The 22357-nt window shown below is 32.6% G+C and overlaps 2 pseudogenes; one reads left to right on the plus strand and one right to left on the minus strand.

The window, feature by feature from the left end:
• The first annotated feature begins 587 nt into the window (after positions 1 to 587).
• On the plus strand, positions 588 to 1503 carry LOC120148558 (annotated as a pseudogene).
• A 9353-nt stretch (positions 1504 to 10856) lies between these two features.
• Positions 10857 to 11776, minus strand: LOC120148559 (annotated as a pseudogene).
• Positions 11777 to 22357: the final 10581 nt, after the last annotated feature.

A 22357-nucleotide genomic window follows, 5' to 3' on the forward strand; every position in this document is an offset into this window, starting at 1 on the left:
CACCGTATCGTATTTTAATCCCCGTATCATTTTCCAACTGCATTATTATATTAATCCAACAATAATAATAAACTATTCTTAAAACTCAATAAAATAAAATATTAAATTACAAAATATCATAAATTAATAATTCTTAATCCGGTAGAGCACCAGTTAAAGAAATACTGCAATGAAACTGTAAAATTTAATGATAAATTCAATGGTAAAAAGATATAACCATCGACGTTTATAAGGAAACCCCCCAAGTAAATGCAAACTTTGAACTTCTTTCCAAATGGAAGTAAATTATTAAATCACGAGATATCCCTGTTTTAGAGATATATACTTTCCACATAAATCACAACAACCCAGTAAAACGTTGTTCATATTTACCTTGGAAAGTAGGGTAAATCTTTCATTATTTAATAGCCTACCTTGTTTTCCAAATCTTACCAAATTCCCATGAAAACTTGATGCGCTAAACAAGGTAATTTTTCAAGGGGTTAGCTTCTAAGAATATTATTATAATGAACCAAGTGAATGTCTCTGCCTATGGGCTGCCTTTTTATACTTGGATAACCCGACTAGCTTGAACAGAGGTAGAGGAAATGTCGAAGAAGCTTCAAAAATCTCTCCAGGACTACCTCTCCAAAGTCAAAAGTACCTCCCAAATATAAATTTCACTTCAAAACCAGTCTCTTCTTCCAAGAAATGGATCCTCAAACGATGTAGACACCCCAAAACATTATCTTTTGCACTCAATCCTGCTGGAAATCACGGTCATAAAGGAACCAGCAACGATAATAATGATGAAGCGGCCACGCTTGCGGATGTTGATCGTTTCTCTTCGAGAATTTCAAGTCGTTGTATATCGAAGATGACGATGGGATTAATGAAAGGAGATGCACTGTTGGATCAGAAGATGATCATCTGGTTAAAACCTCTGGCAGGTTTTTTCTTGATTCTCCGGTGTTCATGGATCCTCCCGCGAATCTCTGCGGTTCCAACAGATTCTTCGTGTCGACGGGGTTGTCGAATTCGCTTGTCGACGACGCTCGGAGCAGTGCCGGCACCAACTCCACCATGTCAATTTCAGAGAACATGGGCTCCACGTCTACTTCATCAGCTTCAATCAACAATACTGTTGTTTCCAACGATTCCAACAGCATTGGCGGCGATGTTGTCGCTGTTGAGTCACTGAGCAATATCCGGAACGAGTGCATTGCGGTGGTAACATATTCTCATAGCCCATACGATGATTTTCGACGATCCATGCAAGAAATGGTGGAAGCCAGGCTGAATCATCATTCGGAAATCGATTGGGATTTCATGGAAGAGCTTGTGTTTTGTTACCTGAACTTGAATGACAAGAAGTCTAACAAGTTCATCTTGAGCGCTTTTGTTGACCTGGTCGTGGATTTGCGTCAAAACCACATGAAGATCCCACCCAAATCTCGGCATTTTAAGGTTAATAATGCGATAGATCACAAGAAATCAAGGAGAACAAGGCGCCATGTAAGGTAAGGATTTGGCAATTGTATGGTGGGCTCTTAATTTTTAAAAAACACACACACACAACAGTGTCAGATATAATTTGTGTTCAAGAAATAATGTTGATCTAAAACTGTTTTATTTATTTATTTTTTGTCAAATTTGAGATTTGGTGTTATTGATACAAATGTTTGCTTTAAGAGGAGAGTGATTCAAGGAAGGACTTAATTTGTTTATAATTTAAGTTATTGTATTGTTGTGGTATTTGGTATGATTTGGTGGATATTTGTGCTGACATTGATAGTTGCTTGTCCCCTTTGATTAATTAGTCATTCAATTAATAATTTTAATTACTAAATTTTATCAATTTAAGTTATAATAATTTAATAAATTTAAATTTTTATAATTAAAACTTTTATTAATTTTATTTTTCTTCTTTTTAATTACTCATTCTCTTTCCAAATTAGTTTTCTCCATCATTCTCCATCCTCTCTCACACTCACTAAATTATTTGTTATTACTATCTTCTCTCGGCCATCTTTTTATTTTATTTTATTTTATTAAGCTTTATTGTTTATCCAAAAATTAAAATACTGGGAATAGATTAAAATGATGGATCAAACCAATCAAAAAATATATAAAATGAAAGGGAAAAAAGTATAAAGCTCAAGAAAAATATAAAAAAATTACTATGAAACTCTAGAATCTCAATTGTACATAGATGAACTACTTATCAAGCAATCAATAATGGGCACTTTTGGTTAAAAAATGCTTTTTTAAAAGCAAAAACAATGCCAAGCTGATCAATTACACGTCATAAAACTATGACCTTAAATAAAAATGAATTTATAATAGTTAGGGTAAAATATACAAGTGGTCCTCTGACTATAGTGTATTATTCTGTTAACTCTCTGGTAGGCCTGTAAATGAACTGAACATTCAGTGAACCGTTCATGAATCGTGCGGCGGGAAGTTCGTTTATGTGCGTTTATTTATTAAATGAACGAACATGAACAAGATTTTGTGTTCGTTTAATTAAATGAATGAACATGAACATAGGTCTCGTTCGTTCATTTACGTTCGTGAACGTTCGGTTATGTTCGTTTATGTTCATTCATTTATGTTTAACCCAATCTTCTTAAATCAATTTTGGTGACCAATTTGTAAGTATCTTAAAAATATTAATTAATCTGATATTCAGATGACCAACTCCATAATTAACCCAATTTTATTTGGAAAACCCAACAATATTAACATGGTTTAGTTCTTTTTGAACGATCCATAAGCTGCATACCCAGTACCGTCAACATCCACTGCGCCGGAACCCTATATGACTGCGCCACCAGCTCGAGTCTAGAGTTTTAATTGAGCTCTTAATTTTTTTTTGAGTTCGAGCCTTTTCGAGTTTGAGTCGAGTTTCAATATTATATTTCGAGTTCGATTCGAGCTTGATAATTTTAAGCTCGCGAGTTTTCGAGTCAAGTCGAGCTGACTTTGAAAGTTTTCGAGTTCGACTCGAGCTCAACAATACTTGAGTTCGATTCAGCTCGTTTACACCCCTAGGTAGGGTCTCCAACGTTTATGTTCGTTTATGTTTGTGTTCATTTATGTTCGCGTTCGTTTATGTTCGTTTATTTATTAAATGAACGAACATGAACAAGTTATATTCCTTAATAAACGAACATGAACAAAAAAAAATTGTTCGTTTATGTTCGTGTTCGTTTATTTATTAAATGAACGAATATGAACATACCTCCTTTTTTATGCGTTCGATTCGTCTGCAGGCCTACTCTCTGGTCTATTAAAAGTTATAAAATGATCCCTTGATTATAAGGTATTGTTTCGTTGAGTCCTCTAACTATTAAATGTTACAAAAATGATCACCTGACTATTTATATGATCTAAACTCGTCGTTTAAAAATTTGTCGATTGTTTGAGTTGGACGTTAATTTGCTGACTAAGATATGATAAATATTTTAATGATGTCTACTAACATTGTTGATGCTTTCAAACACTGATTCGATGACATAATGTTTCAAGCACTGACTCGATTGTAAAATATAAAAATAGAGACAATCTAAAAATACAAATCAAATGATTTTGACATCAAATTTTATCATATCACATTCAACATGTTAATGTCCAACTTAGAGGGTTGTTAAAATTTTTAACAAAAAAGGATGAGTTTAGAACATATGAACTGTCGCATGATCATTTGTAACTTTTACTAATTAAGGAACTTAACAAAACAACACCCTAAAGTTGAAGGATCATTTTATAACTTTTAATAGTTTAAGAATTCAATAAATTAACACCTTATAATCGAATAACCATTTGTGTATGCTATCTTAATATATAATTAATATATACTAATTAAGAAATTATATTTGAAAAAATTTAATATAATTATTTTTTTTTATGATTTTATTAATATTTAATAATTTTATTGAGATGATGATTTGAAAAAATAGTTCATGCAGAGTGCTGAGAAAATTAATTGTTAACATGATTTGAATGTTATAATACCGTAGGAAATCGTCTGAATTATTTAGCGTATTTGAGAAGACGCATAAAAACAAACGATATTTTTTTAGACTACATAGAGTATGAACATTAAACCTAGTCGAGATTCTAAGAACAAAAAATTATACAATCCATAAATTATTGGATGATCCAAAAAATCTTTCAAAAGTTATTATATGATCCAAGCAATATTCAACGAGTACTACAACAAACACACTAATTAAAACATAATTTTTTCTACCCTTATTTGAATAAAAAAAATTCTCAATACATTATCCAATGAATTTTATAAATAATACTGACCTACTATATCATAATTAAAAAATTAATTTCAATGCACACTTTACTTTTCTGTTTATGCCAATAAAAATGTGTTTTTCTCAATTTTTTAATAACTAACTATATATATATTTTTATTACGTTTAATTGCCACGTGTAAGTGTTTGCCTTCAGATGCTTCCAAATCATTGTTCACATGTTGCAACATGTTTTAATTTGCTTAGTTACTTAGAGCTTTCATTTCCATCCATGTAGTTGCATCCACCACTTGTCAAGTGTGTTGTTCTTAAGTCGGTTGAATGTGTCTGTTTTCAATGGATTCGTGAAAGTATGTGCTATTTGATCTTCGGTTTGATAGTAACAAACTCCATTTTTTTGTTCTTCACCTGTTCTTCCAATTTCGACTTGTACATCTTCCCTTCCATTCCCCTCCCTTTCTTTCTGATTCTAACCCTTCATTTTCTCTCTAAATCATCGTCTGTGACTTGATGTCTAGTTGTTTCCATTTGTTTGATTGGTGTCATATGATTGACTACCATGTCCACGTGCTCCTTGTCAGCCTTTAAACCTTGTAATGCAACTTTCGTTGTCGAAAACTCAGCCTACTTGATTTTTGCTTCCTGACTGGTAAAACCCTGTCCCTTTACCTGCGCAACGGAAACAAACATCAATGCATGGGCTTCACCGGATCTTGTTGTAGTTTAAACTGGTAGAAGGCAACCTTCATTCTCCATTAATTTTTACAATAGGTTATTGTATAAGTTAGAGTCTTCCTAGACCTCTTCAATGGTATCTGGTGCCAAAGACAATAATGCAATTCTTGTACCTTCATGTTCAGCTTCCTTTATGATTGGAAAGAACTCCAAACTCTCATAGGGTTTTTCATCGATAGTGACCTTACACCTGAAGCGACTTAAATGAGGCGGACCCACAAACTCACTACAATAAGCATGCAGGCTAAGAATTAATCTGAACCAAATCAGTGACTTTCTACATATTGATGTATGTTAAAAACAACGGAACTCACATGAGAACTCCCCTATGTTATTTAGGGTTTTCTTTGTTGTTTTAAAACTGTTATCGGCTTGTTTGAATTCACAGCATACTCATTAATGAACTATGTCTCATCAAAAAGTTTCAAGCTAGGGTGATGTTATACAAAAAAAACTCAAATATCATTTGTTGGAAACGTTAGTGGACACTTGATCAACTTTATAACTCGTACGGTATTATTAATACGAAATACGAGTACAACACGAACAACAAATACGACACTATGACACTAGCTGAGGCTAGTTTACAAACTCAAACTCCCAAAACTTTGCTAAGTTCTTCAACCTTATCTAGTGTTTCTAAGCTTGTCTCTCGATTTCTTACTCACTCATACATATTTATATTTCTAAGCTCTAAACACATATATAAAGAGCTGTAATAAATTGACTAATTTGTTTCATCAATTTTCGCCAAACATTGCTTGTCGTAGTGGAGTTCTTTAGCTACAATTTCATAATTATATTTGCTTCCGCTATATAATAGTTGCCGCCTTAATTTGTGTTGTAAGCTGCTGCCACTTCAATTAATTAGTCACTGCCAAGATTTAATCATTTCCTTAATTGCCAAATAGTTCAAGAAGTGTATCCATAGTATTATGTTTAATTACCACATGTAAGTGTTTGCCTTAAGATGTTGCCAAATCATTTTTCACATGTTGCAACATGTTTTAATTTGCTTAGTTACTTGGAGCTTTCATTTCCATCCATATAGTTGCATCCACCATTTGCCAAGTGTGTTGTCGATGTAAAATTATGTTTGATTTCCAACACTCCCCCTCAAACTTGATTTTCCATTCCAAGTTTCTTCTTAAGTCAGTTGAATATGTCTACTTTTAATGGCTTCGTAAAATATCTACTAATTGATCTTCAATTCAACAATAGATTAACTCCATTTTTGTTCTTCGCATGCTCTTGCAATTTTGACTTGTAATTTTCCCTCTCTTTCTCTTTGATTATAGCCTTCATTTTCTCTCTCAATCCTTGTCCATGACTTGATGTCTGGTTGTTTTCATTTGTTCGAGTGGTGTCATATGATCGGCTACTACGTCTATGTGTTCCTCGATCGCCTCTAAACTTTGTATATGCAACTTTCGCTGTCAAAAACTCAACCTGCTTCTTGATTTTCGCTTCCTACCCGGTAATAGCCTCTCCATTTACCTGTACAACGGAAACAAACATCGATGCATAGGCTTCACCAGATCTTGTTATAGTGTAAACTGGTAGAAGACAATCTTTCTTCTACGTTAATTCTCGCAATGGGTTCTTGTATAAGCTAGAGTCTTCCTAGACCTCTTCGATGGTATCTGGTGCCAAAGACAATAATGCAATTCTTGCAGTTGCATGTTCAGCTTCATTTATTATTGGAAAGAACTCCAAACTCTCATAGGTTTTTATCAATAGTGAGCTTGCACCTGAAATGACTTAAATGAGGCTGACCCTCAAACTCACAATAATACACTGGTCAGCTAAGGTTTGATCTCAACTAAACCAGTGACTTTCTACGTATTTATGTATGTTAAAAACAATAGAACTCACATGAGAACTCCCCTATGTTATTTAGGGCTATCCTTGTCGTTTTAAAACTACTATGAGCTTGTTTGAACTCACAACTTACTCATTAATGAACTTTGTCTCATCCAAAAAAATTTAACTTTAGGGGGATGATTATATAAAAAAAAAAACTCTAATACCACCTGTTGGAAATATTGGTGTGCACTCAATCAACTTTATAACTTGTATGATATAATTAATACGAAATACGAGTACAACAACGCGAACAACAAATACGACACTACAACACTAGCTGCGGCTAGTTTACAAACTCAAACTCTAAAGCTTTGCTAAGCTCTTCAACCTTATCCAGCTTTTCTAATCTTGTCTCTTGGTATCTTACTTATTCATACATATATATATATATATATATATATATATATTAAGCTCTAAACACATATATACAGGCTATAATAAACCGACTCATTTGATTCATCAATTGTCGCAAAGCATTGCTTGTCGTAGTGGAGTTATTTGGTTGCAATTTCACATTTGTTTTTGCTTCCACCACATAATAGTTGCCACCTTAATTTGTATTGTAAGCTGTTGCCACCTTAATTTGTATTGTAAGCTGTTGCCACTTCAATTAATTAGCCACTTCTATGATTTCACCATTTCCTTAATTTCTAAGGATTTCAAGAAGTCTAGTCATATTGATATCATGTTTAATTACTACGTGTAAGTGTTTGCCTTAAGATCCTATCAAATTTTTTTTCACATGTTGCAACATGTTTTAATTTGCTTAGTTACTTGGAGCTTTCATTTCCATCTATATAGTTGCATCCACCATTTGTCAAGTGTATTATCGATGTAAAATCATGTTTGATTTCTAACATAAAAAACTCGTTCGTTCATTTACGTTTGTGAACGTTTGATGATTTTTTTTATTTGTAGAGCCTTTTCTTTGTAATGTCGGTGGAGATTTGTATTATTAAGATTGGGTCTTTAGAATCTAGGTTTTTCTAGAGTCCTGAAATTGGTGTTGCTAATATTTTAGTATTAGTGAGAGGCTAAATTTTTCACTTTTAATTGGGTTTTAAGTTTTGGGATCTGTCATGGGAACTACAATTCTGATTTTTTTTCTTTGGTTTCAGATAATGTGTCGTTATTTTTGTGTTCATTGTCATGTCTCAGGCCATCTGGTTTGGCTTTTTTCTTTTGCTAATTAGGATAATAGTGCTTTGATAAGATATTTCAGGAAACTCTTCGAACTGTAACTTGGATCCTCAAGTGAAGGCAAACAATCAAGTCTTCACATTCTCATTCTGAAGTTTGATAGGATATTTCAGGAAATTCTTCGAACTGTAACTTAGATCCTCAAGTGCATTATTTTTTATGAGGAAGAGAGAGCTCTTATTCTCCGAGTATTATTCTCATGTTCCTTTTGGAGTTTTCACTACATGAACTTCATAGATGAGACGAGGTGTCTAATTATGTGGGACTGTTATCTTTTCAAACAACATTACAAATTCACTGAATGGGCATATGCATACATCTTTCTTTGATCGGCTGGCACATTGTATTAACAGTTCATATAAACAACAATGTCAGATGATTCCAAATTTGACGGCATTGTCTTGGCTGATTCGACCCTCTCTCTACTCTAGTATATTTGTCTCGTGGCCTCGCCTTAAGTTGATTACTTGAAAATTGTTATAAAAAAGAAGAAGCTAAAAACAGTTGGGAAAAGTTGAAAAAAAGGAATCAAAAATTGACCGACTAAACCAATCGGTCGCCCATGCTATTGGTGGACTGACAGCCTTAATGTTGCCCAGACTAGATAATGTAAAAGAGATTGTGCACTGTTAACTATCATGAATTAGAATTTAGAAATCTTAACCTAATCAAGAGATCAACTTGATGTTATTATCTTGGTTTTAAAATGTGCGTCTCGGGTGCGCCTAGGCGTGAGGGGCAGCTAGGCACTGAACATGGCGTCCGCCTGGCGTGCCTCTGGGCTTTAAGCGTCGGGCGCAGCGCCTTTACGTCTTTCATTTTTAGATTACTATTTTAATAAATTATTATATTTTAATATTAAAAAACCCGAACTTAAAAAAAACTCACTAACCATACAATACAATCACCAAACAAAATTCCTAATCTCATTTCTTTATTGCACGTATCTCTTTTCCACCACCGTGATTTTCTTCTTCACCGGCCATTGCAACAGCCACCACTGACCATGTAAGTTTTTTGCTTTAATAATAATAAAATAAATCTAATCTATAAAATAATAAGATTGATAGAGTAAGTAGGATAGTATCACCACCTATCCCTTCACTTTTTTTGTTGTTGTTTAAAATATAAATAGGATAGTGCCACTGTCTGTCCCTGACTCCTCTCACCTTAGGATAAGTGTCTCCCACTGTTTTTAATTCTTTGTTAATTTGTGTGGACAATACCAGATCAAAACTTTGCCAACTCTTTTCTTATTTCAAAACAAATTTGTTTACACTAATATTTTTTTTAACTTTTATTAATATACTCATAGTTATATTAACTTTAAAAACAAATCATTATAATTTATTATTTTAATAAGAAAATATATAAAATATTAACTAAATCAAAATTTATATAACTTTTAAATAAAATAATAAGAGATTTCATTAATTTACTTTGAAATTAAAAATTAAAAATTATATTTATATATAACGCAAACGGTATGCCTTGCATAAAAAAGAATACGCCTTACGCCTTACGCCTTACGCCTTACGCCTTACGCCTTACGCCTTACGCCTTACGCCTTACGCCTTACGCCTTACGCCTTACGCCTAAGCTCTAGGGAACTTTTACACTTCGGTGCACCTTGTGCCTTTAAAAACCAAGGTTATTACTCGGTTACATGTTATATAACCGTTAAGGCAGTAAAAGTGACGATGTCAGTTAAAAAAATTAAAAATTCTAACTCATAATGGCATCTGGGATGAGGCACCAACATATTATACAACAACATTTAGCCGGGCCTATTTGTAGATTTTGGTGGTCTTATCTCATAATAGTAAAATATGCATTTTAAAATTAAAATATTAGATATATAAAAAAGTTCACTAATATTTTAAAATTTATTATAACTATAAGAAAACGTTAAATAGTGGTAAAAAAATATCTTCATGTAATAATGTGGGCCTTGGACTTAAAAATTCTTGGGTCAAACATCTTAAATACACATATATACAAAAGACTTAAAAGAATTTGGAGGCCTTTATCAAAATTGGGCTATGTGCAGTTGGGCAGCTCGCACAAGCCCAAAATCGGCCCTGGTTGGATATTAACATGTTGACTGTGATATAATAAAATCTTATCTCAAAATCATTTAATTTGTATATTTTGGATTGTCTCTATGTTTATACTTTACCATCGAGTCAGTGTTTGAAACATTATGTCATCGAATCAGTGCTTGAAAGCATCAACAATGTTAGTAGACATCATTAAAATATGATTTTATCATATCTTAGTCAGCAAATTAACGTCTAACTCAAACAATCGTCAAAATTTTAAACGACGAGTTTAAAACATATGAATAATCAGGTGATCATTTTTGTAACTTTTAATAGTTAGAGGACTCAACGAAACAATACCTTATAATCAATGGATCATTTTATAACTTTTAATAGACTAGAGACTTAACAGAATAATACACTATAATCAGGGGACCACTTGTATATTTTACACTATAATCAGTCCTTTCCAGGACCAGTTTTGGGCCTGTGTGGGCTGTCCAACCGCACAGGGCCCAATTTTTATAAGGGTCTCCAATTTTTTTTAAGTCTTTTATATATATATATATATATATATTTAAGATGTTTGGCCCAAGAATTTTTAAGTTCAAGGCCCACATTATTACATGAAGATATTTTTTACCACTATTTAACGTTTTCTTATAGTTATAATAAATTTTAAAATATTAGTAAACTTCTTTATATATCTAATGTTTTAGTTTTAAAAGGTCTATTTTACTGTTATAGTATAGGTCATCAAAATTTACAAGACGATCATGGTCCTTTCAATATTTGGAACCTCTGAAACTTTCTCTGCAACTTGTTGCCATTCTTCGGATCGAAGACTCTTCCTCCCGCGTTGCAAGAAACGGTCACCCCATGCATCTAGTAAAATAAATGTCTTACGTCAAGTCCAGTCCGTAAAAGAGTTCCTCCCACCATGAGAGGGCTTTGGCGCCGATGGCGATGGGGCTGCAGCTGCTGGCGCCATTATACAAGGGCGTCGAGGAGCAAATTCATAACTGGACATCAAAATCTTCAATTTCCTCTTTTTTGGGTGCCTCTCCAAGTCAACGTCATTGTTCTTCTCATTATAGAGTTTCGGTGTATCACCATCTTCATCTTCATCCTCGTCATCATCGTTGTTTTCATCATCCATGCTTTTCCCACTATACCGAACATCATTATTTTGGTCATGGTTCTTCTCTTCCCCTCCCAAATCCCCCTCATCTTTTTCTTCATCATCATCATCGTTAACATATCGGTTCCCAGTTGATCTAGAATATGGAAGATTTCTTACAGGAAGCTTTTGGCCATTCAAAGAACCATAAACCTATTGGTGATTAACACCATATGGATTAGGAGGATATCGAGCATCATCCTCAATCTTATCCATTAAAACCAAAGACTCGACTCAATGGTGAGAAACCTCAAATTTGTATTTAGAAAAACAGAAAAACTACAAAAGCATACTTCACCTACACCTTAGCAGCTCCAAACCCAAAATTCGTCGTTCCCATGCAATCAAGCTCGAAAAACAATATAACAATCATTTTCTTTTTCGAAAACTATCCCAGCAACTGTCATCGAAACTCCTACACTTAGGAGAAAAACTACGTCCCTGAGATTCTAAAACCCTTTTGACTCTTTTCTCTTCATAAAAGGAAAGATATTCAAAATCTATCTTCCTCCTTTACATTGAATCAAACAACAAAAATATTAAAAAAAAAACTCAAAGAATTAACGTTCTCAGATGTAAATCACAGAATTCTAGATACTACCTAATTTAAAAAAAAATCAAACCCGTTCATTATACAAAGATTTTTTTAAGGAGCTAAATTCTAGTTCCATTTGACCGATAATTTTTACAACACAGCTCGATCGTCGATTTATCTTTTCCAGATCTATGAAATCGGGCGTATCATCATCAAATTCAATAGAATTCATAAATTTTTAATCAAACCGGAATACAATTTCAAGGAACAAATAAACCAAAACATATCTGAAAAAAGCGCTCAAATTTCATAAACTACTTTTCGACATCAAATCCAAATTGAAGCTCCAAGACACCTCGAACTCATACAAATTTAAGCGAAATAGGAAAAAATTATTGGAAGAAAATTAAACACGAAAGGGAAAAACCAATTGTGTTGGTGAAAAATAGTTACAAAAATGGAAGGGATATATACTAGACAAAAAGAGGATTGCTGCTATTTTACACTTTCTGTGTATGCTTTCTTTTTCATGATAGCAGGCCTTGAAATTTACGAGCCCATCGGGTTAACGAGGCTTACGGTTGATCATCGTTTTTTATTGGCTTGAAATAAGAATAATAAACTCAGTGAAATTTCAAGATTGGTACTCGATGATTGTTTTTAATTTAATTATTTTTATTTGTAATATTGTGTGTAATCACTAATTTTCAAATTTTCAACACATACCGTCCCACCATCGCATATTTCAACACCTATCATTTCATCATCTCGTGATTATGTAAGATTAAATGCACAACCACTCCACTAAGTTGTGATTTTTTATATTAAAATTATGTAAAATTTTGGCTATAAAAAGCCGAACGAAATGTATGAACACAGAGGAAAAAGATTCGAACAAAAAAAGAAATAACTGTAAGGTTTTTTTCTCTCGGTTTTTCCATAAAGAAATAAAAGCAAGAGCAAAGGGTAAAATTTTTCTATTTTTTATGTTCGAAATGCATGCAAGTATATTTTTTCTCTTTTTCGAAAAATATAAGCAAGTCAAATACATACATATAAATCACGTTTTTTTACAGTAAAGAGGAAAAGAAAAGGAGAAAGGTTTGAGAGTTACCTTGTGAGGAAGCCGTTAGTCGAGCGACGGTGGTCGAAGTAGGAGAAACCTAAGCGTCAAGGGGTTTTTCGGGGGCTATTTAGAGCTTGTTTTGCGATTTTTAGTCCCAAATTGGGGTGTAGGGATTAGATCTATCGATCTAGAGCATTTTGGGACAATTTGTTTTTTTCGACCGTCGCTAGGGGTGGCCGACTTATTGTCGACCAGGGAAGGGTTGAGAGAGCTCTTACGAGTTCTCATTTTTTTTGTGTTTTAGGTAAAAATAAAACAAAAAAGAGTAAAGGTTGGTATATATATACTATATTAATTGTAAAATTACGTCTTAAATGCCTATAACTTTGCCTTTTTTAGATTTTAGTCAATGTAGGGACTGAAATTGATATTACAGCAATTTACAATGTATTTTTTTAATTATTTGGTAGATTTACTATTTTAGTCCTTCAAATTTAGTCATGTTTTTACATTTTGGTCATTGTACCTTTCATTTTTAATTTATTTTTTATTTTGTTACGTAGTTTTATTTGTTTCAATTTGGCCCTCGTTAGATCTTAATTTAGCTACTAAATTTCAATTTCTTACATTTTGGTCCATGTTTATTTTTATTTAGTTATTTTCTTTTGTTTTCTTGCAATTTAATCTATACATTTAGATCTTATTATAATTAAGTCCTTGTATATTTTAATTTTCTTTATTATTTATTATTTTTATTGTTTTATTTAATTTTATTATTATTTAATTTATTTTGCAATTTTATTAATTTTATAATTAGGATTAATATTCGAAACAAAATTAGAAATTAGGATGACACTATAGTATTAATTAGGGAGCAATTCGAGTCGAGTTTTCGCATTATACGTCCGATTACTCGAATCAATTGTTCCATTAAAAATCAATTAATAATTAATATTTTCTAAAATTTTAGGTTAATAATTTAGGTAATAATTAAGTTTTAACTAGTCCCTCAACTTTAGAAATTATTAATTTAGGTCCCAAACTTTTTTAATCTTTTAGAACTCGATACTTTAGACTTTGACCCTTTTAATCCCTAAATTTCGATTAGATTTTGAATATTGACATAATTAAATAGGTTAAATAGAGCCTCTATTTTTAGCATGGATTTTAAATGAGTCTTTTAATTTAGGGGATAATTTGAGTTTTCCCTCACGTAAACGCTCGAGGGACCATTTCAGTTATTTGATTCAATAATTAATTCAAATGAAATAGGATTAATATTAGAGCCTACGTTTTTAGATTTGAGCCCCTAGGTTCCTTAATTTTCATAATTTGACACTTTAAGGTAGAAAAAGCCTTAATTTACTTTCAGTTTAATTATGATGAATAAAACTTTGTTTGATTGTATTTTATTTTAACTCTAAAGTATTGTTCATTTATTTAAGGAATTAATAATAAATCTCCCGCTATCATGCTCAGGGGTGACTACTGGTAATTCCCTGAATAAGTCAACATCCTTTTCAAAACCGCATCATGTTTTCTAAAAACGAGGCAATGTTCAATTATTAGACACAATAGTTGATCTCCTGCATTTACGCTCGGGGGCGAATGTTATCGGTTTCAATAAACAAATATCTTTTTCAAACTCTGCATCCTTAATGATTTTTAAATTAAATAAAGATCGAACTCAAAATTTTTGATTTTAAATATATGGTAATCAACTAGGTATCAATTTTTGGGCGGTTGTGTGGGTGCTAATCCTTCCCCACGCGTAACCGACTCTGAACCTGATTTCTGGATTTTTGCAGACCCTAAAACTCGATATTTTGATAAAAATAAAATGTTTTATTAAAATCACCCGATTTTTATAGTGTTCCAATCTCACCTTAAATGATTGGTTGCGACTCCTCACACTTCGAAATATTTTTCAAAGAGAAAACCCCCGAGTCGGTATCGGTCTTAAAAAAATTGAGAGTCGAGTCACGAGTTGGTTACCCTATATTTATTATTTTGGAAATTATAAGTTCGATCTTATTTAATTTACGGTTCATTATGTTATTTCATAAAAAAAAGTTTCTCTCTGGTTAATGCTTACACTTTTGTGAATATTTAGGATTGTAGTATATCATAGCTCTAAACCCGAGCTCAAACCCGGTTTACCTAAGTAGAGAGAAACGTCACACCTCACGAGGAGCATTGGCCTTCCTTGTGTAGGTCTGATAAAGTATCTCTGGAAAGCACCCTAAGTTGCCTATCCGAATATCGAATCCGAGATACGCTTTTAGTGGTGTGATCCTCTGGGTTGAACCTAATCCGCAAGTTTGTAATGGGCCAGAATCGTGGGCAACCTTAGCAGGTTGTAAAGATGGCTTCGGAACCTTTGCTAGAACCCAACCTCATATAGATAATTTAGTAAACCTACCTCGCTAGAGCCATGTGGATAGCCCAGGAGAACTAGAACGCATGCGGTTAGGATTATTAATTTTCTTTGTATGCCTTTTTTTCAGTCTCAACTTTGAGTCATCTTTATTTATTTTTTCTAAGATTACATTTCTTCACTAATCATTTCAACTAACTTGATTTTTTCTATTTTGTTTCTACTAACATTGGTTTTCTTTTGTTTGCTCTTATTGTATTTTTTCATGAACATGACATATTATTCAAAGGTATTGATCCTTAAATAACTAATCATTTAGAAGGTTCTTGAGAAAAAAATGCCACAATAATGCCTTTTGCTGGGATCGGTAGGATTTCAAAGATGCTCCACGTAGATCGAGTAACATCAAGAGGGAGTCTACCTATCAAGGAGAAGAGCCAAACATTCGCCTGCTGAGGTAACAAGTTGGACTCGAGACAGTTCGACGCTGAAATCAACAGTTGAAGATCATGAACCAGCTCGAAAGATTTCTGGAAGTAGGAGATGAAGTAGAAGATTTAAAGACGATGTAGAACTATGATGCTCGTAGGAGCTAGGCGACTTACAGATTGACCGAATCTTCACTTCCCCATTGTACCGAGACATTGTCCGTTTTTTTAGAATTGTTCTAGGAATAATTACTTTGGGGTCAATTCCTTGTTGCATTTGCTCCTCACATTTTGCACTCTCATTTTTGCATCTTTGCATCTTTTGCATTAGTATATACACATTGTGCATTACATGGTATATATTGCATCTAAACATTTACATTAATCACGGATCCCAAGAGTAACTCATGGAGAATCTTGTGATAAAGGTTTTGAGGTAAATTGAAGTTACCATTTCGTACTTAAAAAAGAATTGAGAGCTAAAATTGATGTTAGTGTCGTCTAAAGTTCGAGGCATCTCATTAAGAATGGTGGGGCATTGAAGTGCAAAGGTCAAAATTAATCTATGCAGGGGCATAGAAATTCGATAAATGATGGGGCATTCTGATGCAAACCGAGAAAAATCATTGCAGTCACTAGAAACTTTCGATGCACTCGCATATTACCTTGTTTGAATTTTTTTTTTCTTTCTCTTTTCATTAAAAAGTTTGTAAATCACTTAACAATCGAACATTTTAAGTAAAATGCTACATTATGAGGTTATGAGCAATGAATAATTTTCAGACTCAAAATTATTTAAATATTTACTAAATTAAAAGCTCTTTTAAGAATCAGAGTTATAGATCTTTGACAAAATGACAAGATTGAAAACTGATAAAATAAGGACCCTTGACCTTACCACAGATGATACACTCGAACCCCATACCCTTCTCTTATGGGGACCACTGTAGCATTCTCCTCTCTTGAGAAAACAATTAAGAGGCTTGTCATCCAGGTATGAATAGGAGCGGACAACATGGGGTATCTCTTGTGTATGACATTGCAAAACAACCTAGACTACACTTTTGTTAAGGTTGTTAAGTGATGATCATAATCTTCACAAATGAAATAGTGGAATAGATGAATTTAGTTTAGGTCAATTGTTTGGAAACTGAACTCTAAATATGATATTTCCTGACAATCAAGGACACCTAGACTATAACAGGTTCTTCTCGATGAGCTTAAGAAATTTTAAATCTGAATGCTAAAAAAACTAATAAATTATTACTATAGATTATAGAATAAAGCTGAGTTATTCCGCTAAAGCAATTGGTTATAGAGGAAACTCAAAAGCCTTGACTTTATGAATAGATTGCATTCAAACCATGATGTTATTCAGATACTCGGCAGTTCGGTGTTTGTTCCACTGTATTTGTCAAGTCAAAGATCTTGTGATGAGACGAACCCTTCAGCTAGCCCAATGAGGGCGATTATAAGATATATACAATAAAGTTTAATTCAGCTAGCCAGTCAATGAAAAATTAAATCAAATTGATCTAATAATGTGTTTTGATGAAAATGGACTAAGAGAATCAAGGAACACTTGTTATAGTCAACCTCACACAAGCACGCAGGAATTTTCTGTTTAGACTGATGTCTCTGCACTCCCTTTGTTAAAGGAAGTCTATGAAGTTTGAACAAATGAAAGATTTCAGAGAACTAAAACAGAAGTGTTCTAGAAAGTCTAGTGATTGATTATGCTAGTTGCGTCATTTTGTCTGCATCTGATTAAAATGTCAAGCCAAAGAAGAGGATCATGTCGTAAGGATCACAAAGACGAAGAAGAAATGACATTTCGATGAATGAAACCTTAGAAACTTTAAGGAGCTAACCTGAAACCAACCCATCAATTTTGAAACTTGTCAAAGAGGTATAACTTTGAAAGATTAAAAGAGTTGTTGATTCTCTTGATATTTATCGAACTCATGTTATGTGATTTTCTTCAATTGTGAGCCTAAAAGAATGACATTTTTCTTAAACGAACTTTCCATATTTTGAAAAAAAAAAGAAAACATTTTCAAACAGGACAATCTCTCTGGAGAGTTTAGCCTTGAAATTAACAGAGGTCCCTCAGACCTAGAAGCTCAGAATCAGAAATTGGGGTAAAGAATTTGAATGTTAGGGAGCCATGAATGCAGATGTTTGCAAAGAAATACGATGGTATACCCTGGTGTGAGAGAAGAATGAAGACGAACAGATCAAGAAGAAAACCAAGATTGCTTTAGCACATTTTCACTACTATTAATCAAGAAGAACATTCATTATACCTACATGAATTTGCATCTTTGCATCAAACATCCATCATCAGGATAGTTGTATTCAGCTATATTTTACAGATCTTTTAGGAAAAAATGAGATTAAAAGACAATAAGACATCCTCAGCAAGAGGGAGCAATCATCTTCAGATTTAACATTTCCAAACAAATTTTGTCTCACTTGAGACATTTTTGCTAAAAATAAATTTTGCCTCGCTTGAGACAATTTTCTTAAAAACAAATTTCGTCTCACTGGAGACAATTTCTGAAATTGTTTCACTGGAAACAAAATTGATTAACTTTGAGATTGTTTCTCTCAAAACAAATTTTATCTCGCTTGAGATAGTTTCCCTCGAAACAAAAGATTTTATCTCGCTTGAGATAGTTTCCCTCGAAACATAAGATTTTGTCTCGCTTGAGATAGTTTCCCTCGAAGCAAAATATTTTGTCTCGCTTGAGATAGTTTCCCTCGAAGCAAAAGATTTTATCTCGCTTGAGATAGTTTCCCTCGAAACAAAAGATTTTATCTCGCTTGAGATAGTTTCCCTCGAAACAAAAGATTTTATCTCGCTTGAGATAGTTTCCCTCGAAACAAAAGATTTTGTATCGCTTGAGATAGTTTCTCTCGAAACAGAAGATTTTGGATCGCTTGAGATAGTTTCCCTCGAAACAAAAGATTTTATATCGCTTGAGATAGTTTTCCTCGAAACAAAAGATTTTATCTCGCTTGAGATAGTTTCCCTTGAAACAAAAAATTTAAAGAAACTAAGCTTGATTTTCAAGGGTTTCTCGATGAGTAAGTCATTCGGGTCACTAGTAAGTCTTTCGAGCATGATGCGTAAATCCTTCGGGTCATCTGTAAGTCTTTCAAGCAAGATGATAAGTCATTCGGGCCATCCATAAGACCTTTGGGCAGGATGTTTTCAACATTTATGACACTCGATTCATCACATATGGAGTTGAATCAGTAATGCATCACTTGAGGGATCAACATTTCCAGTGGAAAGACCAGGAATGAAAAGAACCCATAACCAGAAGAACTGAAAATGAAGACTCAACCAAGAGAACGAAGCAAAGATGACATCATTTGCAGCAAGGACTCGATGAATTTCGCAGAAATAGAAGAATTGACATTCCCAACAAAGAGTTCGCAGCGTGATAAGAAGTGACCAAACAGATGAAAATTGGTGCTTTAAGTCTTTACTCTATTCCTGTTTCACAACAACAAGCAAAAAGGGGCAACTATAATCACCAATTTTCAAATTTTCAACACCTACCATCCTACTATACCATATTTCAACACCAACCATCCCACCATCATGTGATTCCTACAAGATTAAATGCACAACCACCCCACTAAGTTATGATTTTTCATATTAAAATTATGTAAAATTTTGGCTATAAAAAACCGAACGAAATGTATGAACATAAGGGAAAAAGATTTGAAAAGAAAAAGAAATAATTGTAAGGTTTTTATCCTCTCAGTTTTTCCATAAAAAAATAAAAGAAAGAGCAAAGGGTAAATTTTTTCTTTTTTTATGTTTGAAATATATGCAAGTATATTTTTTTTTCTCTTTTTCGAAACATATAAGCAAGCCAAATACATATATATAAACCGCGTTTTTTTACAGTAAAGAGAAAAGAAAATGAGAAAGGTTTGAGAGTTACCTTGTGAGGAAGCCGTCAGTCGAGCGACGGTGGTTGGAGTAGGAGAAACCCAAGCGTCAAGGGGTTTTCGGGGCTATTTCGAGCTTGTTTTACGATTTTTAGTTCCAAATAGAGAGGTAGATCTATCGATTTAGAGTATTTTAGGACAATTTGTATTTTTCGGCTGCCAGGGTGGCTGGCTTATTATCGGTCGGAGAAGGGTTGAGAGAGCTCTCAAGAGCTCTCCCTTTTTTTTGTGTTTTGGGTAAAAATGAAACAAAAAAAAGGGTAATGGTTGGTATATATAGGTTATATTATTGATAAAATTACATCTTAAATGCCTCTAACTTTCCCTTTTTTATATTTTAGTCACTATAGGGACCGAAATTGATATTACACCAATTTACAATCATATTTTAATTATATGGTAAATTTACTATTTTAGTCCTTTAAATTTAATCATGTTTTTACATTTTGGTCACTGGACCTTTCATTTTTAATTTAATTTTGTTTTGTTACGTAATTTTATTTTGTTTCAATTTGGCCCTCGTTAGATCTTAATTTGGCTAATGAATTTCAATTTCTTACATTTTGGTCCATGTTTATTTTATTTATTTATTTTCTTTTGTTTTCTTGCAATTTAATCTATATATTTAGATCTTATTATAATTAGGTCCTTGTATATTTTAATTTTCTTTATTATTTGTTATTTTTATTCTTTTATTTAATTTTATTATTATTTAATTTATTTTGCAATTTTATTAATTTTCTAATTACGATTAATATTTGAATCAAAATTAGAAATTAGGATGACACTATAATATTAATTATGGGCAATTCGAGTCGAGTTTTCGCATTATACGTACGATTACTCGAATCAATTGTTCCATTAAAAATTAATTAATAATTAATATTTTCTAAAATTTTAGTTTAATAATTTAGGTAATAATTAAGCTTTAACTAATCCCTCAACTTTAGAAATTATTAATCTAGGTCCCAAACTTTTTTAATCTTTTAGAACTCGATACTTAAGAATTTGACCCTTTTAATCCCTGAATTTTGATTAGACTTTTAATATTGCCATAATTAAATAGGTTAAATAGAGCCTCCATTTTAGCATAGATTTCAAACGAGTCTTTTAATTTAGGGGATAATTCGAGTCTGTCCTTGCGTAAACGCTTGAGGGACCATTTCAGTTATTCGATTCAATAATTAATTAAAATGAAATAGGATTAATATTAGAGCCTACGTTTTTAGATTTGAGCCCCTAGGTTCCTTAATTTTCATAATTTGACATTTTAAGCTAGAAAAAACCTTAATTTACTTTAAGTTTAATTAGGAGGAATAAAACTTTGTTTGATTGCATTTTATTTTAACTCTAAGACACTGTTTATTTATTTAAGGAATTAATAGTATATCTCCCGCGATCGTACTCAAGTGGTGACTACTGGTAATTCCTTGAATAAGTCAACATTCTTTTCAAAAATTGCATCATGTTTTCTAAAAACGAGACAATGTTAGGTTATTAGACACAATAGTTGATCTTCCGCCTTTACGCTCGGGGGCGAATGTTATCGATTTCAATAAACGAATACCCTTTTCAAACTCTGCATCCTTAATGATTTTTAAATTAAATAAAGATCGAACTCGAAATTTCTGATTTTAAATATAGGGTAATTAACTAGGTACCAATTTTTGGGCCCTTGTGAGGGTGCTAATCCTTCCCCACGCGTAACCAACTCCCGAACCTGATTTCTAGATTTTCGTAGACCCCAAAACTCAGTATTTTGATAAAAATAAAATGTTTTATTAAAATCACCCGGTTTTTATGGTGTTTTAATCTCACATTAAATGATTGGTGGCGACTCCTCATATTTCAAAATATTTTTCAAAGATAAAACCCCCGAGTCGGTATCGATCTTTTCCCGTCCAGGCGAAAAACGGTGTCGACATTATGCATTTAAAAAAATAAATTATGTGCTTTATTTTAACATTTTGTAATATTATACATAAAATATCCTTTTTCAGCTTTGCCTTAGGAAAGTGATAATCAGACCCTAAAATCCAGGAGAATAATAGAAAAAGAAGTAATTTGAGGAAATTGGTGATCTCGGATGCTACAAGTGAGGAGGTTGCAATATCTGTTGTGCCTTATACGGGAAACGGGTAGAGTTCGTTCAACCCGATCTGAAAATTATAAATTTTTTATTTGATTTAATTTAAAAAATATATATTTTTTATTCGATCAGAACTTGAAACAATTTTTTTAGATAAAATTTGAATACGATCCGACCCGATCCGAAATAATACATTTTTTAAAAATATTATTTTTATTCGATAAAAAAAGATTTAATTAAAAAAATAATATATAGAGGGTGTTTTTGTAATTATCTCATAATACATAAGGTAAAATTATATTTTTTACCTTAAACCTGAACGAAACCTAAACATAATCCCTAAAAAATTAACTCAATTCAAACCCCATTTTAAAAAATGGTAAAATATAATAATGGTCACTGAATTTTTCTAAAGCTTTCATTTAGGTCCTCAACTTTTAAAACTTATAATACAATCCCCCAACATTTAGTCCGTTTGCAATATGATCCCCAACAATTACGTCGGGACCATATTACAAATAGACTAAATGTTGAGGGACTATATTACAAACGGACTAAATGTTGGAGGATTGTATTGCAAGTTTTAAAAGTTGGGACCTAAATGAAAACTTTAGAAAAAT

The sequence above is a fragment of the Hibiscus syriacus genome, unplaced genomic scaffold, assembly GCF_006381635.1.
Source record: "Hibiscus syriacus cultivar Baekdansim isolate YM2019G1 unplaced genomic scaffold, ASM638163v2 tig00110963_pilon, whole genome shotgun sequence".
Taxonomy (NCBI): domain Eukaryota; kingdom Viridiplantae; phylum Streptophyta; class Magnoliopsida; order Malvales; family Malvaceae; genus Hibiscus; species Hibiscus syriacus.